Source organism: Scyliorhinus canicula, chromosome 29 (assembly GCF_902713615.1).
Source record: "Scyliorhinus canicula chromosome 29, sScyCan1.1, whole genome shotgun sequence".
NCBI lineage: Eukaryota > Metazoa > Chordata > Chondrichthyes > Carcharhiniformes > Scyliorhinidae > Scyliorhinus > Scyliorhinus canicula.
In genome coordinates, this window is record NC_052174.1 from 3,475,130 (window position 1) to 3,496,756 (window position 21,627).

Below are 21,627 nucleotides of genomic sequence, written 5' to 3' on the forward strand. Positions count from 1 at the left end.
CCCACACAGACACGGGGAGAACGTGCAAACTGTACAGACAGCGGCCCAAGAGAGAACCTGATGCTGTGAAACAACACTGCTACTATATGAACTGCCGCGCCAACCATAATGCTTCTTAGTGCTTCAATCCTAAGACATTGGGATATATAGGACATACAGAGATATACAGCACAGAACAGGCCCTTCGGCCCCACGATGTTGCGCCGAACTTTGTCATAGGTTAATCATAGATCATTGAATTTTGGACACTAAGGGCAATTTATCATCGCCAATCCACCAAACCTGCACATCTTTGGACTGTGGGAGGAAACCGGAACACCGGGAGGAAACCCACGCACACACGGGGAGGATATGCAGACTCCACACAGAAAGTGACCCAAGCCGGAATCGAACCTGGGACCGTGGAGCTGTAAATCAATTGTGCTATCCACAATGCTACCGTGCTGCCATTAAGAACAAATTAATCTACACTCCATTATTCTAACTTAATCCATGTACCTTTCCAATAGCAGCTTGAATGTCCCTAACGTTTCCGACTCAACTACTTCCACAGGCAGTGCATTCCATGCCCCCACTACTCTCTGGGTAAAGAACCTACCTCTGACATCACCCTATATCTTCTACCATTTACATTAAATTTATGTCCCCTTGCAATGGTTTGTTCCACCCGGGGAAAAAGTCTCTGACTGTCTACTCTATCTATTCTCCTGATCATCTTCTAAACCTCTATCAAGTTGCCCATCATCCTTCACATTTCTAATGAGAAAAGGCCTAGCACCCTCAACCTTTCCTCGTAAAACCTACTCTCCATTCCAGGCAACATCCTGGTAAATCTCCTTTGCAACCTTTCCAAAGCTTCCACATCCTTCCAAAAATGAGGTGACCAGATCTGCACACAGTACTCCAAATGTGGCCTTACCAAGGTTTTGTACAGCTGCATCATCACCTCACTGCTCTTAAATTCAATCCCTCTGCTAGTGAACGCTAGCACACCATAGATCTTCTTCACAGCTCTCTCCACTTGAGTGGCAACTTTCAAAGATCTATGAACATAGACCCCAAGATCCCCCTGCTCCTCTACACGGCAAAGAACCCTACCGTTAACCCTGTATTCCGCATTCATATTTTTCCTTCCAAAATGGACAACCTCACACTTGTCAAGGTTAAACTCTGTCTGCCACTTCTAAGCCCAGCTCTGCATCCTATCTATGTCTCTTTTCAGCCGACAACAGCCCTCCTCGCTATCCACAACTCCACCAATCTGCAAATGTACTGACTCACCCTTCAACTCCTTCATCCAAGTCATTAATGAAAATCACAAACCGCAGAGGACACAGAATTGATCCCTGCGGTCCGCTACTGGTTACTGGGCTCCAGGCTGATTATTTGCCATCCACCACCACTCTCTGAATTCTATCGGTTAGCCCGTTCGTTATCCAACTGGCCAAATCTCCCACTATCCCATGCCTCCTTACTTTCTGCATAACCCTACCATGGGATACTTATCAAATGCCTTACTAAAATCCATTTACACTACATCCACTGCTTTACAATGATCCACATGCTTGGTCACCTCCTCAAAGAAGCCAATATGTCTTGAAAGGCAAGAGCTACATTTACACATCCGTGCTGACTATCCCTAATCAAGCAGTGTCTTTCCAAATGCTCAGAAATTTTATCCCTCAGTACCCTTTCCATTACTTTGCCTACCACCGAAGTAAGACTAACTGGCCTGTAATTCCCAAGGTTATCCCTATTCCCTTTTGGAGCAGGGGTGCTACATTCGCCACTCTCCAATCCCCTGGTACCATGTCTTCATGGTACCTGTTGACAGTGAGGACGAAAATATAATTGCCCACGGCTCTGAAATTTCATCTCTTGCTTCCTATAGAATCCTTGGATATATTCTTTCAGGCCCGGGTGATGTACTGGAGTCCAGATGGGCCCCGATGTGTTTGTTCCTGTGTCACTCAAATCTAGCAGGCAGGTACTACAAGCAATTTGGAAGACGACAGGTATGTCAGCCTTCATCGTAAAGGCATTTGAATAAAGATGACTTTCTAAAATCGAATACTGCATTGGTGAGACTGAACGTGGAGTATTGTGTTGCCTTGGTTTCTTCTCTGTGTTGTCTTGATTGAGTCTTGGTTTCCTTATCCAGGGAAGGATATACTTGCTTCATAAGAAATATAACGGACGATATCACAGACAAATCGCAGGGATGATGGGATTGTCTTATGTGGACAGATTGAGTAAACTGGGCCTGCATTCTAGCGTTTAGAAAAATTAATTGTTCTTTTCATTGGAACTGACGAAATCTTGGAGGACGAGATAGAAGACGTGTTGAAAGAACAATACATCACAGAATCAGGCCCTCTGTCCCGCCAAGCCTTAATCGGTCATGATACAAACCTTGGCCAAACCCACAGCCCGCCCATGTGCCGTATCCCTCTATACCCATCTTACCCATGTATTAGTCAAGGTGCCTTTTGAACGCCGTTAATATATCTGCTTCCACAAACTCCCCTGGCAACGAGATCCAGGCACTCAGGTAAAACCCCTGCCTCAAACATCTATACTGAATTTTGACCCGCGGACCTCAACTCAATGCCCCCTGGTGACTGACCCACTCCACCCTGGGAAAGGGTGCCTGTCATTCCATTCTATCCATGCACCTCATTGTCTTGTAGGCCTCTATCAGGTCGCCCCTCAACCTCCGTCTTTCTAATAAGAACAGTCCGAGTCTATTCAGCCTCTCCACCCAGCTAACGCCCCCGAGACCAGGTAACATCCTCGTAAACCTGCTCTGTTTCTTCCCCTAAGCCTCAACCGCCTTTTGGTATTGTGGCGACCAGAATTATGGGCAATATTCCAAGTGCGGCCTTACCATGTTTCTGTACAGCTGTCGCATGACTTGCCAGTTTTTATACTGAATGCCCTGTCCAATGAAGGCAAGCAATCCGTGCGCTTTTTTGACAACATTGCCCACTTGTGTTGGAACCTTCAAAGATATGTGTACCTGCACGCCCCGATCTCTCTGACTTTCTATATTCTTAAGAGTTTTGCCATTTATCGTATATTTCCCCTCCATGTTAGACCTACTAAAATGCATTAAAGGATGTGCTTTTTTTGACCCCTCGAATCACTGCCGCAGATAATGGTAAACTCATGAAGGACTGAGACGAGAAAGAATTTCTTCACTTCGAGAGCGCCTAAGCTTTCATATTATATATACCAGACGACTGATGATGTTGGATCATTCGGCATGTTAGAGATACATTGATGTCGGGATTATAATGATTTCAGGGGATCCTGGGATGGTGCGGAATGTGGTAGTGACGTAGATTGTCAGCCATGACACAATTTAATGGCAGATCAGGCTCGAATGGCCGAATGGCCTCCTTCTGATCAAATGTTCGTACGTTGGCCAGTTATCGGAGAAATGTTTGCTTTTAATCATTCCTTACAATCTCAAGCTACTTCTCTATTTGACACTCGCCATGCAGTTTGAACAATATATTTGATCTATCTTTTTGGCAGTTGGGGTTTTTTCGTTATTTCACTTGTCAGATTTATCAGCCGAAATTATCATGGAGAATGGAGAAATTGATAGAGGATTTCAACAATTATCATGAATATGTCTCTTAGCACAAGACCAATTTGTGAACCAGAAGTTTCAATTAGCCGAGGATATAAGAATAATGCAAAGTAAAATATTCGAATGAACTTGACGAACTCAAAGCTGTAAATGCCAGGACCGAATCATCGAAATGTTGGTGCTCTGGAAGGCGTCGCCGCACAAATGATCGTAGAATTTACAGTGCATAACGAGGCCATTAGACCCATCAGGTCTGCACCGGCCTTTGGAAAGAGCACCCCAACGAAGCCCACTATTCCAACCTATCCCGGTAGCCCCGTAACCCAGCCAAAGGTGGGGTTACCCAACCTTTGGGACGCTAAGGGCAGTTTATCATAGCCAATCCACCGAACCTGAACACCTTTGGACTGTGGGAGGAAACCGGAGCACAGGGAGGAAACCCACGCAGACACATTGAGAACTTGCAGACTCCATACAAACAGTGGCCCAAGTAGATAATCGAACCTGGGACGCTGGAGCGGTGAAGCAACTGCACTAACCACTGTGCTACCGTGACGCCCATTATTGGTTGTGCTTCACGGTTCTGCATTTCCAAAACTTCCATAGATTATGTTCAAAAAACAGGAGTGAGATATAGAAATGGCAACTGCTCGCCTGACATCAGTCCGGAGGAGAATGGTGCGGTCTCCCTTTAAATATGTCTTAAAATTTCACTTTCAAAATAATAGTCTAATCAGACAATGTCAACATAGTTTATCAACACGAACATCTGTCAGTAGATAACTTATTAGTACCTTTGATGACACCAGTATTAATGTAGATAAAGGTCACGTGAACCAGAAACAACAAATCTTGTTGACTTGTATTTCCAAAGGCCATTCGCTTAGGTGCCACACAATATTTATATGCCATTAAAGGATTCGTGGAATCACTGAATATTGGTTAATAGAGAGACGAGATGAAAATGACTATTTCCAAGTTGGGAAACTAAGTGGGTAGACAGTCAGCTGCATGGCAGGGAGCTCTGAACTATTATAGACGATTTGATTATTAATTATTAAAGCTCAGAGTAATTAGAGGTGATCTGACAATCCATACATGGCCCCAGGCGCTGGAAAAGACAATTGGGCGCAGCTCCAGCCCAGTCTGCCTTTCAACATCCTAATTAATATCGGCTAGGGGACTGAGCAAAAAAATGAGTGTTCTATCTCACAAACTAGTCAACAGACTCGAAAAATCAAAATTGGCAGATAATGTCACAACATCACCTTACCCATCCCACAGCATGTACTGTGAGACCGACAGGCCCAGCACACGTGGTGTCACAGTAATACACATGGACACAGAAAATATAGGAACAGGAGGTCCTTTTGCCTCTTCGAGCCTGCTCCGCCATTTATCACGATTGATTAAGAAGGGGAAAAGCAATACGAAAGTAAGTTTGCAGGGAACATAAAGACTGACACGAAGAGTTTCTATAGACATAGAACAGTACAGCACAGAACAGGCCCTTCGGCCCTCAATGTTGTGCCGAACAATGATCACCCTATTCATCCACCCTATACCCGTAACCCAACAATCCCCCCCTTAACCTTACTTTTATTAGGACACTACGGGCAATTTAGCATGGCCAATCCACCTAACCCGCACATCTTTGGACTGTGGGAGGAAACCGGAGCACCCGGAGGAAACCCACGCACAGAGGGGGAGGACGTGCAGACTCCACACAGACAGTGACCCAGCCGGGAATCGAACCTGGGACCCTGGAGCTGTGAAGCATTTATGCTAACCACCATGCTACCCTGCTGCCCCTAATGTAAAGAGAAAGAGATTGATAAAGACAAATGTAGGCCACCTACAGATATAACATATAATAAGTGACAAAGAAATGGCTGAGCAATTGAATAGATACTTTGCCCTGCCTTCACAAATGTTTGCCATTGCCTACCCACTGTCATCCCTTGAAGTAACGAATCTATCAAGGCGAACACACGGCTCATATATTCATAGGTTCCTTGATGAAGATTCAGCTCTCTAGTCTCCTCATCAACTACTTTACTCTCCATCTTGAAAAACAAAATCTCACAAACTCCAAGGGGTCTCGCACAGCCAGATTGGCAATGATTTCCTTCTCATTACACAGTATCCAGTCTAAGATGGCCTGCTCTCTAGTTGGTTCCTCCACATATTGGTCAAGAAAACCATCCCGTATACCCTGAAGGAATTCCTCCTCTACAGCATTGTGGCTAATTTGAGTTGCCCAATCTATGTAGATTAAAATCACCCATGATGAACAATATTCCCTTATTGCATGCATCTCCAATTTCTTGGTTAATGCCGTTCCGAATATCTCCACTGCAGTTTGGGGATCTAATTATGACACCCATTAATATATATTGTCCGTTGGTATTTCTCAACTCTACCCATACAGACGCCACATTGTCAGAGCTCATATCCTTTCTCACAATTGTGTGAATTTCCTCTTCAACGAGCAAAGCCACGCCATCGCCTTTTCTTTTCTGCATGTCCTTCCTAAACACTGAATACCCTGAATATTCAGTTCCTATCCCTGGAAAACCCTGCAGCCATGTCTCCGTGATCCCAATTATATCATACCCATTTATATCTATCTGTGCGATTAGTTCATCCACTTTATTGCAAATACTCCGTGCATTAAGGCAAAGAGCCTTTAAGTTTGTCTTTTCACATTGTTTGTCTTGCTCCCAATACTTTTCTCGTTTGCCCTGTTGGAATATTGCCCTTGGTTTCTTCGCCTATTACTTATCTTATTTCATTTTCTGCCTTTTCATTTTGTCCTTGCATCCTCTTACTTTGATTCCTTACATAGGTTCGCAAACAACCCCTAGCATATTAGCTTAAACCCTCCCCAACAGCTCTCGCAAACAACCCACTTCGATCATTGATTCCTACTTGGAAAACAATAGTTGGCTACTTTAAATTAAAAACATTCTCGACATTCCTAACCACTGCCAATGTCAAATGATCCCTCGTCCACTTCCACCGTCCCCCCGCCCCCTACCACAATACAATTCAGCCTCTGTTACCCTCTAATATACTCAACAATTGAAAATCTTTGTTATAAAGAATTTCCCAGATTGACAGCCCTCCAAGTGAAGAAATGTCTCAGCGTGAAAATGGCCCATCGCTGAAATGATGCCTCTGTGTCCTCAAGTCCCTGAACAGCGGGATGAAACTTTCCTGCTGACACTGTCAAGAATGCCTTTTTCCTCCGTCCTACTTGTACATTGCAGAGCGATTAGGGCCTCCAGTCATGGGCGAAGTTTCACATCAGAGGAGACAATTCAGCGAACGTTTATAGTGCTGCATCTCACTTCATCGCTTCCCTGTACTTCAAAATTTATAATTGTAGACCTAATTATTTATATTATTGCTGGGAAAGAGAGGAACCACAGAGCGGTCCATTATATGGGGCAGCACGGTAGTATACATGGCTCGCACTGTGGCTTCACAGCGCCAGGATCCCAGGTTCGATTCCCTGCTGGGCCACTGTCTGTACTGAGTCTGTGCGTTCTCGCCGTGTCTGTGTGGGTTTCCTCCGGATGCTCCAGTTTCCTCCCACAGTCCAAATCTCGCAGGTTAGGTGGCTAGGGCATGCTAAATTGCCCTTAGTGCCCAAAAAGGTTAGATGGAGTGATTGGGTTATGGGGATAGGGTGGCCGTAAGGGCTGAAGGAGGTCGGTGCAGACTCGATTGGCCGAAAGTTCTGTGTATCTCTATGTTTTATCCGCATCCTTGTCATTTATTTCTTAACTTATCCCGATGTGTATGTGTTGATATGTATGTCATCCTCAAAAAATTATCATTGCTGAATGCAGATTCCGAATTGCGGATCACAGAATCCCTACAGTGCAGTGAAAAATCCTCTGGTAGCCATGTTCTGGGACAGATCTGGTACTCAGAGGGAGAATTCAGAATGCCCATTTCAAATAAGAGCACGTCTTTCGGGAACTGCCGGAGGAAACCAGAGCACGCGACGGAAGCCCATGCAGACCCAGGGAGAACATGCATACTTCCCAAAGACAGTGATCCAAGACGGAAATCGAATCCGGGTCCCTGGTGCTGTAAAACAACAGTGCTACACACTGTGCTAACATACCGCCCATAAGAACACTCTGAATGATTTAATTCAGTTAGAAGTCCTACGACACCAGCTTAAAGTGCAACAGGTGTGTTTCGAATCACAAGCTTTCGGATCACAGCTTTCATCCGAGAAAGGAGCTGTGCTCCTAAAGCTAGTGATTCCAAACAAACCTGTTGGACTTTAAACTGTTCTTGTAAGATTTCTTACTGTGCCCACCCCAGTCCAACGCCGGCACCTCCATATTTTAATTAATTCAGTGCTGGGTGATTGTCAGCTTTTGGTAACTTTACTGTCTCTCACACTTTTCCTGTGTTAATGTTAATTCCTTTAGTTCCTCGTTCTTATTAGCTCAATGGCTAACGTATAGCTCTGATCCACAAAATGTATCTTGTGCTGTGACGACAGATACAACATATTTGCTCAAAGTCTCAGCAACTTCTGCATTCTCCATGATGACAACTCCTGATATGACTCAAACTGAAATAACGAAAATATTCCAACTGCCAAATGTGTTCAATGTGTTCTTCAAACTGTCTGTTCAGTTTAAAAAAACTAAAAACCAAGGCTGGTGAAGAAATATTTCAACAACTTTCTCTACCAACCTGTCAATGTACAGGGAAGGTGTTGGTATCGTGATTGTTACTGGCCTAGTAAACAAGTAACCCAGAGTTATGCTCTGTGGATCTTGATTCAAATTCCACCACTTCATAAGATGACATTTGAATCCAATAGCAACTTAGAGTTAAAAGTCTGATGATGACCATGAATCGAGTGTCGTAAAAACCCATCAGGTTCACTCATGTTCTTCAGAGGAGCAAATCTGCCGTCCTTATCTGGTCCGGTCGACATGTGACTCCAAACCCAATGCAATGTGGTTTACTGTTAACTGCTCCTTGAAGTCGAGCACAATTGGTGATAGACAATAAATGCTACAGTCTACGGCATGTTTTTTTAAAAAGTGGGAATATAGAATCATAGAAGAATCCGTACGGTGCAGAAGGAGTCCATTCGTCCATTCGAGTCTGCACCAACCCTCTGAAATAGCGCGCTATCCATGCCAACTCCTCCATCCACCCAGCTGTAACCCGGACCTTAACCTGGACATCCCTAGGCACTGAGGGTCTGTTTCGCCTGGCAATCCACAGAACCTGCACATCTTCGGACTGTGGCAGGAAACTGGAGGAGCCAGCGGAAACCCACGCACAATTTCCTCACTGACAGTCATCCAAGGCTCGAATTGAACCTGGATACGTGGCGCTGTGACGCAACAATGTTAACCACATAGCTATCGGAGTAGTTGATTCCAGCCTGCACTATTATTTGAAAAAATGATGGCTGATTATTGACTTGTACGCCATTTCCTCCTGTCCATTGAATATATTCAGGGGCTGGTTTAGCTCACCAGGCTAAATCGCTGGCTTTTAAAGCAGACCAAGCAGGCCAGCAGCACGGTTCGATTCCCGTACCAGCCTCCCCGGACAGGCGCCGGAATGTGGCGACTAGGGGCTTTTCACAGTAACTTCATTGAAGCCTACTCGTGACAATAAGCGATTAAAATAAAATAAAATTAAAAAAATAAATAAAAATATTGGGCGTGATTCTCCATCCCACCACACCCTTTTTCCGGTGTGGCGCACCCCTGCCAGCAGTGGGATTCCCCATCCGGCAGCCGACCAATGGGGTTCACAATGGGCACCCCAACGCAATCGGGAAATCCGCAACCGTGAGTGCGCTGCTAGCAAAACGGATGATCTCGCCGTAATGTATGGAGTTCTCTCTTGAACAGGCTCAATGCTTGAACTTCCACAGGCCTCCACTGTAGAAGATTCCTAAGATTCCTCGCCCTCTATTCAGAGACTGTGCCCCCGGAGAAACATATTTTATTCCGTCACCATCGAATTCCTCCAGTGCAGTCAGAGGCCATTCAGCCCATAGAGTCTTCACCGACCCGCTGAAAGAAGAAATTCCACCATCCTTGGGATGTGTCTGGAGAATCTACATTGTACTTGCTCTATGTCAGCTATATTCTTTCTGAGGAGTGCTTGACTGCTTACAATACTCCAGGCGCTATATAATTGCAGCAAGACATTTTCACATCTGCTCTCAACTCTCCTTGCAATGAAGGGCAACGTGCCATTTCCCTCCCTAAATGCCTGTTGCGCCTGCTTGCTAGCTTTTAGTGATTCATGAACAATGCACCCAAATCTATTTGGACATCAAGAATTTCCCATCTCTCTTGATTTAAGATATACAGGCAGCATTGCTACCTCACGGCGCCGAGGACCCAGGTTCAATCCCGGCTCTAGGTCACTGTCCGTGTGGACTTTGCACATTCTCGCCGTATTTTCCTGGGTTTCGCCCCCACAACACAAAGATGTGAATTGGCTACGTTAAATTGCTCCTTAATTAGAAAAACTGAATTGGGTACAGTAAATTTTTAAAAATGATTTAAGAAATACTCTGCCGTTGCATCTTGTTTCTGCCTTTCCATCTTTTTCCACCTAAACTAAAAACTTAACGCTTTGTCACATCATGTGCTGCAAAGTTATTATCCACTACGTTCCCTGTCCAAGTCTCCTGGACATCATCTCGCATCACCCTCACAAGTCACAGTCCCACCCTGTTTGGCATCATCAGAAAATTTGCAAATATGACATTGGTCCCCACATGATTTACGTAGTTTGTCCATCTCTCTGAACTCACGGGGAACATTCGTGATCCTCAAAATGGCCCATTTATTACAACACCCTGTTTTCTGTATATTAACCAGTTCTCAATCCATGCCAGTATATTCCTCCCAATCCTTGGTGCTCTAATGTTGTTTACAACTTCCTGAGTGAGATCTTATCAATTACTTTCTGAAAATCGAAATACACCACATTCACTAATTCTCCTTTATCTAAGCTCCAACTAACTTTATTGAAAGCACGGTAGCAAAGTGGAAAGCATTGTTGCTTCACAGCGACAGGGTCCAAGGTTCTAATCTCCGCTCGGTCACTGTCTGTGCGGAGTCAGCACGTTCTCTCCATGTCATAAGAACAACCGAACTAGGAATAGGCCATCTGTCCCCTCGAGCCTGTTCCGTCATTCAATGAGATCATGGTTGATCTTTTTTGAATTCACCTCCACTTCCCGGCCCGAAAACCATAACCCTTAATCACTTTATTCTTCAAAACATTATCACTCTTTATCTTTAAAACACTTAAGGTAGAAGCCTCAACTGCTTCACTCGGCAAGGAATTCCATAGATTCACAGCACTTTGGGTGAAGACGTCCCTCCTAAACTCAATCCTGAAACGGCTTCCCCTTATTTTGAGGCTATGCCCCCAGTTCTGCTTTCACCCACCAGTCGAAAAAACCTGCCCGCATCTATCCTACCTATTCGCTTCATAATTGTATATGTTTCTATAAGAACCCCGTCCCCCCGCATCCTTTTAAATTCCAACGAGTACAGTGCCAGTCTACTCAACCTCTCCTCGTAATCCAACCCCTTCAACTCGGGGATTAACCTAGTGAATCTCCTTTGCACACCCTCCAGTGCCAATACGTCCTTCCTCAGGTAAGAAGACCACAACTCTAGACGTGGGTTTCCTCCTGCAGTCCAAACACGGGGAGGTTAGGTGGATTGGCCATGATAAATTGCCCTGAGTGACCAAAAAGCTTAGGAGTGGATATTGGGTTACGGGGATAGGGTGGAAGTGAGGGCTTAAATTTGCCGGTGGAGACTCGATGGGCCGAATGGCCTCCTTCTGCATTGTATGTCCTATGTGCTATGAAACATCCAACAGATGTGTCAAAGATTATTTTCTGTTGACTCACGCAAGTTTTCACATTATTTTCCAGGTGCATAGTTATCACATCATTTATAATAGAATCTGACATCTTCTCGACCATTCACGTAAATAGAACAGATTTGTACATCTCTCTTTTCGCTATTGCCCATTCAAAACCAGTGGGGTTACATTCACTACTTTCCAGTCTGTAGGAAGCTTTCCAGAACCAGTAGAATGGTGACCTGTCGCCAAGAAAACACTAGCTCTATGGGTGGATGGATAGCACAGTGGTCAGTCAGTGCACGTACGCTAAACGTCGTTGGCATATCATCAGCAGGCCTGACCCGGTATTCACTGGAGCCTCCGCTATGACATGCCACCCTCATTTGATCGAGTTTTTCGAGAAAGTAACAAAGATGATTGATGAGGGAAATGCAGTAGATGTTGGAAACATGGACTTCAGTAAAATCTTTGACAATGTACCTCATGGTAGACTGGTACAAAACCTGAAGCCGCATGGGATCAGAGGACAGCGGGAAAGTTGGATACAGAATTGGCTTGGGCACAGAAGACAGAAGGTAGCAGTAGATGGGTGCTTTTCTGAATGGAAGGCTGTGACTAGCTGCCCCACCACAGTTCTGGGGCTTTGTTGTTCGTGGTGTACATAAATAACTTGGAAGGAAATGTATCTGGTCTGATTAGTAAATTTGCAGACGACACAAAAACTGGTGGAGTTGCGGATAATGAAGAGGATTGTCAGATGACACAGCAGGATATAAACTGGTTGGAGTCATGGGCGGAGAAATGGCAGATCCTGACAAGTGTGATATAAGGAACTTCGGAAGGTCAAACGCATGCAGGAATTACACAATAAATGGGAAAACCCATGCGAGCGAGTGCTGGCAGGCAGAGAGACCTGGACGTGCATGTCCACCGATCACTGGAAGTGACAACGTAGGTGGATAAGTTGGTCAAGTAGGCATGCGGCAAGCTGTCCTTCATCGGTCGGTGCATTGAATATAAAAATTAGCAAGTCATGTTGCAGCTATACAGAACCTTAGTTAGGCCTCATTTGAAATGTTGTGTATAATTCTGGTCGCCACATTACCAGAAGGATGTGGATGCTTCGGACAGGGTACAGAAACAGTTTCCTTGGATCTTGCCTGGTACGGAGGGCATTAGCTTTGAGGAGAACTTAGATATATTCGACCTGTTCTCACGGGAGCGACGGGGTTTGAGTGGCGACCTGATAGAGGTCGACAGGTTTATGAGAAGGATGGACAGAATGGATAGTCAGATGCTCATTTCCAGGGTAAGAGAGTCAAGCACTATGGGACATACGTTTAAAGTGTGCGGGGAAAAGTTTAGAACATATGTGCGACGCAGGTTATTTACACAGAGGGTGGTAGATGTATGGAACTAGCTGCCTGGAGATGTGATGGGAGCAGGTATGACAGTGGCATTGGAAGGACATCCAGAAAGATAGATGGAAAGGTTGGGAATGGAAGGATATGGCCTCCGTAAGTGCAGACAGTTTTAGGTTAGGCAGGTACCAGGGTCGGCGCAGGCTTAGAGTGCCGAATGGCCTGTGTTGTATGTTCTTTGTCCTTTGTTCTTTGTTCTCTGTTATATGTTCTTTCTTCTCTGCTCCTCTTCCGCCAGGACGAATTACCGATGGCCAGTTTCACTTATGGTTTTAGAAATTGGGAAACAGGTTCCGTGGCTGCTGAGGGACAGAGACTGAGCATGGCAAGTCTGTAATTTCGCCATAACGTTCTGACAGTTGTGTCGCTCGCCAGGGGGCTTCTGCCACCTGCGCCCCGGCACGCCTAATAGAGGTGGCTGGAGCCTCCTTGCCGGGCGGCATATTGGGTCACCTACCTCTCCTCTCTGGCGTCCAGGGGGCTTTCGAGATCGGCGCCCGTAAATCTAGGGGGCCACTGTCCTCGCTGCCATCTTGTTGACTGGGATGGTGTGTGTGGGGATTGGTGTGTCTATGCGACTGCAGCTTGACAGCTTCCTGAATGCCAATCCCGAATCCGGCGAATCCGGCACCGTTTCCCATTCGAATGGATTGTGTTCAGCATGGCGCCGGTGATAGTCCCTCGAAGGTCGCTGAATTTGGCCCAGCTGTGGCGCAGTTTTGCTGTTCTGGAACTTCACGAATCATGTCCCAGCGTCAATACTTAGTCTCATGAATGGAAAATCTTGCGGCAGATCATTGTCTTCTCAACATTATCCCGCATTCAGATCCGTTTTGATGTTTGCCTTCTAATTTGGCTTAATACTTTCCGATGTTCTGTTACCCGTTTTGCTTCCATCCAGCCTGAGTTCCACCGTTGGCTCCTAATCCACTGGAAATCGTTTTTTCACCCTCCCCAAATACTCAAACGAGTATGTTCATCCCAGACTAGCTAAGATACAAAGCGTCCATCTTGATCACACGTGACCCTCAATCAGTCCAATAGGCCATCAATCTGATGCCGTCGCTGCTGCACGAGTCTTCCAGCCAAGTGCTCCATTGTTCATTCCTCCTGTTCCAATGTCACTAAGACATGGCACTGGTAGTAGTCCTGAGATTCCTGCTTTTCAGCTCGGTTTTGTTAGTTGCCTTCCCAGTTCGCTATTATCTCCTTTCAGGGACTCCACCCGTTTCCTACCTCTCATTGGTACCAGTGTGGACCACGATCTATAGGTGTTCTCCTTCCGTCCAGATGAATGTCCTGCTGCCACTTTGCGATTGCATCAACCATGGAGCCAGGGAAGCAAAGCTCCATCCTGCAGTTACGGCGATGGCCATAGAAGCTCCTTCTGTTCCGTTAATCAATCACCATTGCTCTGACATTCTTGGACTGCATGGTATCACAGTGGTTAGCACTGTTGCTTCACAGTGCCAGAGTCCCGGTTAGATTCCTGGCTGGGTCACTGTCTGTATGTTGATTGCCGGTTCCCCATTGTCTGCGTGGGTTTCGTCCGGGTTCTCTGCTTTCCTCCCTCAAGTCGCGAAAGAGGTGCTTCTTACGTGAATTGGACATTTTGAGCTCTGCCTCCGTGTATGCGAGCAGGCCGTGGAATGTGGCTATTAAGGGATTTTTACAGTAACTTAAATGCAGTGTTAACGTAAGCCAACTTTGGACACCAAGAAAGATTATTATTATTCTCTCCCCTCTCGTGTGTAACAGAACCACCTTTGGTGCCACAGGCTTACCCCCTCGTGCATTCCTCTGTGGAACCATCACCCTCACCAGCTTCCAATTTGGAAAATTGGATGTTGTGTGAAATCGTCTCAGCGGCCAACTGCAGTAACTGCTTCATTCTCTTAGCCTGCCTGGAACTCACCTATTTCTTCCATATTTAACCTGTGATTGGACTGCATCTATAAACCCACTGTCCGTGTAGTTATGTGCCTTGTACTTGCATCACAGTAACACCAGCTATGGCTCGCGGTCCTCAACCTAGAGGTAAAGATCCTGCAAGCGGTATTATCTCCCGTGGATGTGTCTGGACCATGACATCCCACGTGCCATAGCAGGCACATTCCACCTGACCAATTCGGCCTTGTCAAGCCTTCAATTAACAAAACGTTTATGATCATTAGAACATGTAACCAGTTGGTCACGAATCATATTTTTCTACTTTACAGAAATAGGAAGCTGAAAAATACAACACCTCGTACCCCGTGTATCCATCCCTCACTCACAAAACTCTCAGTCTCTCACTCTATTCAAGCCGCATTCCATTTCGAAGCCTGACCCTCTGTTGAAAGTAACTGGGACGCAAATGTGTCAGTTCTGTTGAAAATGTAATTCAGTTGGCAATCAAATAAACTAAATCCAGCTGTGGCTCGGGGGGGGGATGCAATCGATCCCTCGTAACAATTGCACAGAATAAAACTTAATTTAAACCACCGGGTTTGGTTAAATGCTAAATGCAAACAAAAATATCGTTTAGAAAGAATTGAATCGTTAAGATATCCTTAATCACCAAAGTCTGTTGATCTCACTCTTTCCGGGCATCACCGATGTTAGAGGAAAGCTGGGATAGTCGCAAAGTTACTACCGGAATAGTTACAGGCCTACACCAATAATCCACACGCAGCATTTCACATTGAAGTATGTTAGCTGAGGGGCATTTCACTTCAATTGAATTGAATCATAAATCAGGAGTGGGTCCTATCTATTATGATCCCGACACACCCATATTTATCTTGACATAATGTATTACTTATTTTAACGTTCTTGAGGAGGAGAAATGCTTCGCATTTCTGGGTGCAGCCTAATGAGGGTGACTTATAAGTGCCCTATGGAATTCCCTCGTGAGTTCCAAATTTTGGCCACTCAACCATCTGCTCAAGGGCAATTAGGAATGAGCAATGAATGTTGGTCTCGCTAGCGACGCCCACAAGAAAAGTACAACAGTCCCGATAAATGGGTAATTATGGCAGATTCAACGCATGTGAGAGACGGGTTGGTTGCAACAGATGGACAACAGAGAATGCTGGGCGAATTTGTTTCGATCAGAGGAAGCCTGATTTCCATCAACTCATGCAATAAGTTTAAACAGTCCAGTGCAGGAGTCATACCTGGCACAAAGGAAAATGATTCTGGTTTTTGGAGGTCAATCATCTCTATTCTCGGCTATCAAGGAGTTACTCAGTATAGCGTCCTCGCCTCAACCACATTGAGCTGCATCGTCAATGACCTCCCATCCATCATAAGTTCATAGGACCATAAGACCATAAGACAGAGGAGCAGAATTAGGTCACTCGGTCCATCGATTCTGCTCTGCCATTCAATCACGGCTGATAGTTATCTCATCGCCATTCTCCTGCCTTATCCCCATAACCTCTGATTAATCAAAAACATAATTATCTCTGTCTTAAAGTAATAATATCATTATGGGGAGGCAAGCAATAACAAAGAAACAACTGATGTATGTAGAAATGGTATAACAGTTAACAAGGGGGATTTTAATCTAGATGTCGATTGGTTAAAACAGGTCGGTCAAGGCAGCCTTGAGGGGAGTGTACAGAATGTATCCGCGACAGCTTACTGGAACTGTATGTAAAGGAACATACGAGGAATAGGGCGGTCCAAGATCTGGCCCTGTGTGATGAGACAGGATTGATTAATGACCTCATAGTTAGGGATCCTCTCGGAAGGAGCGATCATAATATGGTGGAATTTAAAATACAGATGGAGGGTGAGAAGGTAAAATCAAACACTCGTGTTTTGTGCTCAAACAAAGGAGGTAACAATGGGATGAGAGAAGAACGAGCTAAGGTATGCTGGGGCAAAGACTTTGTGGTGAAACAGTTGAGGAACAGTGGAGAACCTTCCAAGCGATTTTTCACAGTGCTCAGCAAAGGTTTATAGCAACAAAAAAGAAGGAAGTTAGAAAGAGGGAAAATCGACCGTGGATATCGAAGGAAAAAAGGGAGAGTATCAAATTGAAGGAAAAAGCAATCAAAGTGGCAAAAATTGGTGGGAGACTAGAGGACTGGGAAATCTTTAGGGGGCAACAGAAAGCTACTAAAAAAGCAAGAAAGAAGAGTAATGCACTAGTAATAATTTACCAAAATTCACTAGACTCTGGGGTGATCCCAGCGGATTGAAAATTAGCAAACGTGACACCACAGTTTATAAAAGGAAGTAGGCAGAGAGCGGGTAATTATAGGCAAGTTATCTAAACTTCGGTAGTAGGGAAGATGCTGGAATCTATCATCAGCGAAGAAATGGCGAGGCATCTGGATGGAAATTGCCCCATTGGGCAGACGCAGCATGGGTTCATAAAGGACAGGTCGTGCCTAACTAATTTAGTGGAAATTTTTGAGGGCATTACCAGTGCGGTAGGTAACGGGGAGCCAATGGATGTGGTATATCTGGATTTCCAGAAAGCTTTTGACAAGGTGCCACACGAAAGACCGCTGCATAAGATAAAGATGCATGGCATTAAGGGTAAAGTAGTAGCATGTATAGACGATTGGTTAATTAATAGAAAGCAAAGAGTGGGGATTAATGGGTGTTTCTCTGGTTGGCAATCAGCAGCTAGCGATGTCCCTCAGGGTTCATTCCCGGTCCCACAATTTTCACAATTTACAGAGATGATTTGGAGTTGGGTACCAAGTGGAACGTGTCCAAGTTTGCAGACGACACTAAGATGAGTGGCAATGCAAAAATTGCAGAGGATACCGGAAGTCTGCAGAGAGATTTGGATAGGTTAAGTGAATGGGCTAGTGTCTGGCAGCTGGAATACAATGTTGACAAATGTGAGGTTATCCATTTCGATAGGAATAATAGAAAAATAATAAAATATTAAAACATGCTGCTGTGCAGAGAGATTTCAGTGCTTGACACGCAAAAAAGTTGGTTCACAGGTGCAACAAGTGATTAGGAAGGCAAATTGAATTTTGTCTTTCCTTGCTAGAGGGATGGAGTTTAAGACTGGGGAGGTTATGCTGCAATTGTATGAGGTGTTAGTGAGGCCACACCTTGAGTATTGTGTTCAGTTTTGGTCTGCTTACCTGAGAAAGGGCGTACTGGCACTGGAGGGTATGCAGAGGAGATTTACTCGGTTAATCCCACAGCTGAGGGGGTTGGATTACGAGGAGAATTTGAGTAGATTGGGACTGTGTTCGTTGGAATTTAGAAGGATGCGGGGGGGGGGGGGGGATCTTATAGAAATCTCTAAAATTATGAAGGGAATAGATAGTATAGATGCGGGCAGGTTGTTTGCACTGGCAGATTGCACCTTAATTCAGCATGACCAATCCATCTCACCGACACATCTTTGGGCTGTGGAGGTGAAAACCACGTAGACACGGGGAGAATGTACAATCTGCAGACGTACAGTGACCCAGGGCCGGGATTAGAAGTTCAGAAGTGCGGATGTTTGTGGATGAACAAAGAACAAAGAAAATAACAGCACAGGAACAGGCCCTTCGGCCCTCCCAGCCTGCTCCGATCCAGATCCTTCATCTCAACCTGTTGCTTATTTTTCAAGGACTACTTCCCTCTGTTCCCTGCCCGTTCAATTATCTGTCCAGATGCATCTTAAATGATGCCATCGTGCCCGCCTCTGCCACCTCCGCTGGCAAAGCATTCCAGGCACCCACCACCCTCTGCGTAAAAAAACTTTCCACGCACATCTCCCTTAAACTTTCCCTCTCTCACCTTGAAATCGTGACTCCTTGTAATTGACACCCCCACTCTGTCCATACCTCTCATAATTGTGTAGACCTCAATCAGTTCTCCCCTCAGCCTTCGTCTTTCCAATGTAAACAATCCTAATCTGCTCAACCTGTCATCATAGCTAGCACCCTCCATACCAGACAACATCCTGGTGAACCTCCTCTGCACCCTTTCTAATCACTCAGAGGGTGATCAGCATTCAGACGGATATTTTTTTCCTCAGCTATCCGGTGACATACCTCCCTTGGTCAACCGAATGGGTGGTTTGAATCTAAACTAAGCTTTACTTCTGCACCACCTTTGTAAGGGGAAAAAATGTCTGCGGAATTTATTTTGAATCCAGAATGTGCTGCGGTTTCCTATGTAACAATAATGGAGCTTTCCTGACTGTCTTCACCTATGCACGTGCCCTGTGAGTGTCTGGCTGGTTGGCGCAACAGGGAGATGGACTCTTCATCAAACATTTGCTGCATCTGCCCTCGGAAAGGTGAAGGGGGCAATGGTCGAATGTTATTATTGTATCAAAGTCCTGTGGCAGCTGAACATGGTGAACTCGGTGGCAATGAAGTATTTCTTCACAGCTCACCCTTTCTGTTGCAAGCAGAGGAGGTGCTTGATTAGTAGTTATGACATTCTATTTGTCATTTCCTCAAACGGTAGCATTTCACTATCTAATAACTGCCATCCGATGATGTGACACATTTATTGAAACCGTACATTCTTCACCAAGAAAGACAACAACAGGATAATCTTTTCAGTCCGACTTCATATACATTCTTTACTTGATAACTATAGAACTTGATCATTAATTCAGCTTCGAGCTTCTCTGCAAAGAGGCAACTAATATAGGTTTTAAACAAAAGAAAAACATTGAATCCCTCATAATGTCCACACAGAACGTTTATCTGAAATAGAATTCTGGATTTTCAAAGTGGGGTCGGCTGGTAAACATTTTCCAAAGAAGAACGATGCCCTGGTATTAATGCCACTGGTAAAAAAAATCATCAGTGATCGTGCTACCCATGCAAATGCTCTGGAGACACACGTTAAAGCCCACCAAAGCAGATGGTGCAATATCACTGAATTAAAATATGGAATTTAAAATTAGTGTCAGGACTGGTGACCCTGAAGGAGACGTCTGCTGTTATAAAACTGTATCGGGTTCACGAATGGTCAATAGGGCAGATGACCTCCTAAAATGGGAATTCGCTCACTCCAGATATGAAGGGGGGAAAGGTACAGGATTTATCTCAATCAGACATCGCAGTTCAGCTTAGATGGCACAGAATATCAGTTTTAGACAAGATGCGTGAAGGGTGGAACAAGGCCAGGTATTCAAAGGAGGAGAATTCACAAGAGGATTATGAAAAGAGTGGGATGCATGACATACAACGCATGTAAACGAACATGGGAGACTGGGCGACGCATGTGACGCATGTGCATGAGGATAAAGTGATTGGAATTCAAGAATTAGGAGCAAAAGTGAACTCTAGGCCCTTCTAAACTGCTCCGCCATTCAACATTATCCTGGTTGATGTGCTGCCTCAGCTCTATTTCCGACCTCTCCTTAAATTCCCTGAGAGAACAAAAATCTCTCAGTATTAGCCTTGAATGTACTCAATGATCTAGAGTCATTTGAAATAAATACTATCAAAGATTCACGCCTTTTAATTGAAAAAGTATCTCTCAGTCTCATTCTTTTTCGATCCATCACTTATCCTCAGACTGTGCCCCATGTTCTAGATTATTTAGCAAGTGTCTCTTTTCCTATTTGAGCTTGCCTTGTTCAATTAGGTCACCGTTCATACTTATAAACTAGAAAAAGAGGCCAATCTTACTGAGACATAGATTATTGCCTAATCCTGCCCTATCCTTTCAGGGTCTAATCAGCCTTCAATGTAATTAAACATTTCAACTTCTCTTGCAATACTGGTATTTTGATTCAAATTGTATAGAACTCCCCGGATGTGATACCCTAAGAGCAGAAGGATTGGAGCAGGAAAAGACCGTATTGCCTGTCAAACCAGTTCCACCATTCAATCGGACCGCGGTTGATCTTCGTATTGAACTCCATTTTCCATCCCAGTGCCCTCAGCATTTGATTCCTCAGAGCCCAGGACTTGCACATTTGTAATAAGATTCACATCTTGTTCTATTCCAATCGTCCTGGAATAGATGTCCACGTGTGATTTTCGTTTGAATTGACTTATGTACCTGTCTGCTAACGTCATCGCGTAAACTGAATTTTGCAATCAACTTGATGGAGAGAGGAATGTGCCTAGGTTTTTTAAACATATATAACAGCGGTTATGGTGCCATGAAAAAAAATGCTATGAAAATGAACTGGTAATTGGGATAACGGATAGGTCAATAAAAAATCAGTGGCTGACATTTATGGGAATACATCAGAATACATACGAATCGGCATATCATACCCAGAAACAACAATTTCAAAGCGAGGATCCATTCTCCGGATTAACTAAAAAGTTGAAGATAGTATCAAACTTTTAAAAAGTATATAGTTGTGCCTGGATCAGAGGGAAGTTTGGATATTGAAAAATATTTTTATTGGGATTTGACATTTGGTAGGAAGATTGATACACAAGAAACAGAGCCGTTGGCAAAACACACATGTGACGAAACTAAGCAGCAACAACAATATAAACATCCGTGCAACCAGTTGTCACTTTTCCTGTGATCAATGTTCCCGTTCCTGCATTTTCTGATTTACTGTCGTATTTGCATTACATGGCAAAACTCTAAACTTCATCCATATTTACATATGTTTTGACGAGTGGGGCCTTCTGCCCCACGTAGAGTTCTCGGAGGAAGTTAGGATGATCGGCCTCCACGATTTTCCATTTGTGGGACGGGTCCAATAACCCTCTGGTCTACGGCCTTCCTCTGATGGTCAATTCGTGGATGGCACGAAGGTTGGTGGAG

The 21,627-nt window shown here is 44.7% G+C and overlaps 1 protein-coding gene across 1 annotated transcript in view; it reads right to left on the reverse strand.

Annotated features, from left to right (window-relative positions):
- The window catches only part of LOC119958453, a 55,641-nt gene that overhangs the window by 12,882 nt on the left and 21,132 nt on the right, over positions 1–21,627 (reverse strand). The window lies entirely within an intron of this gene.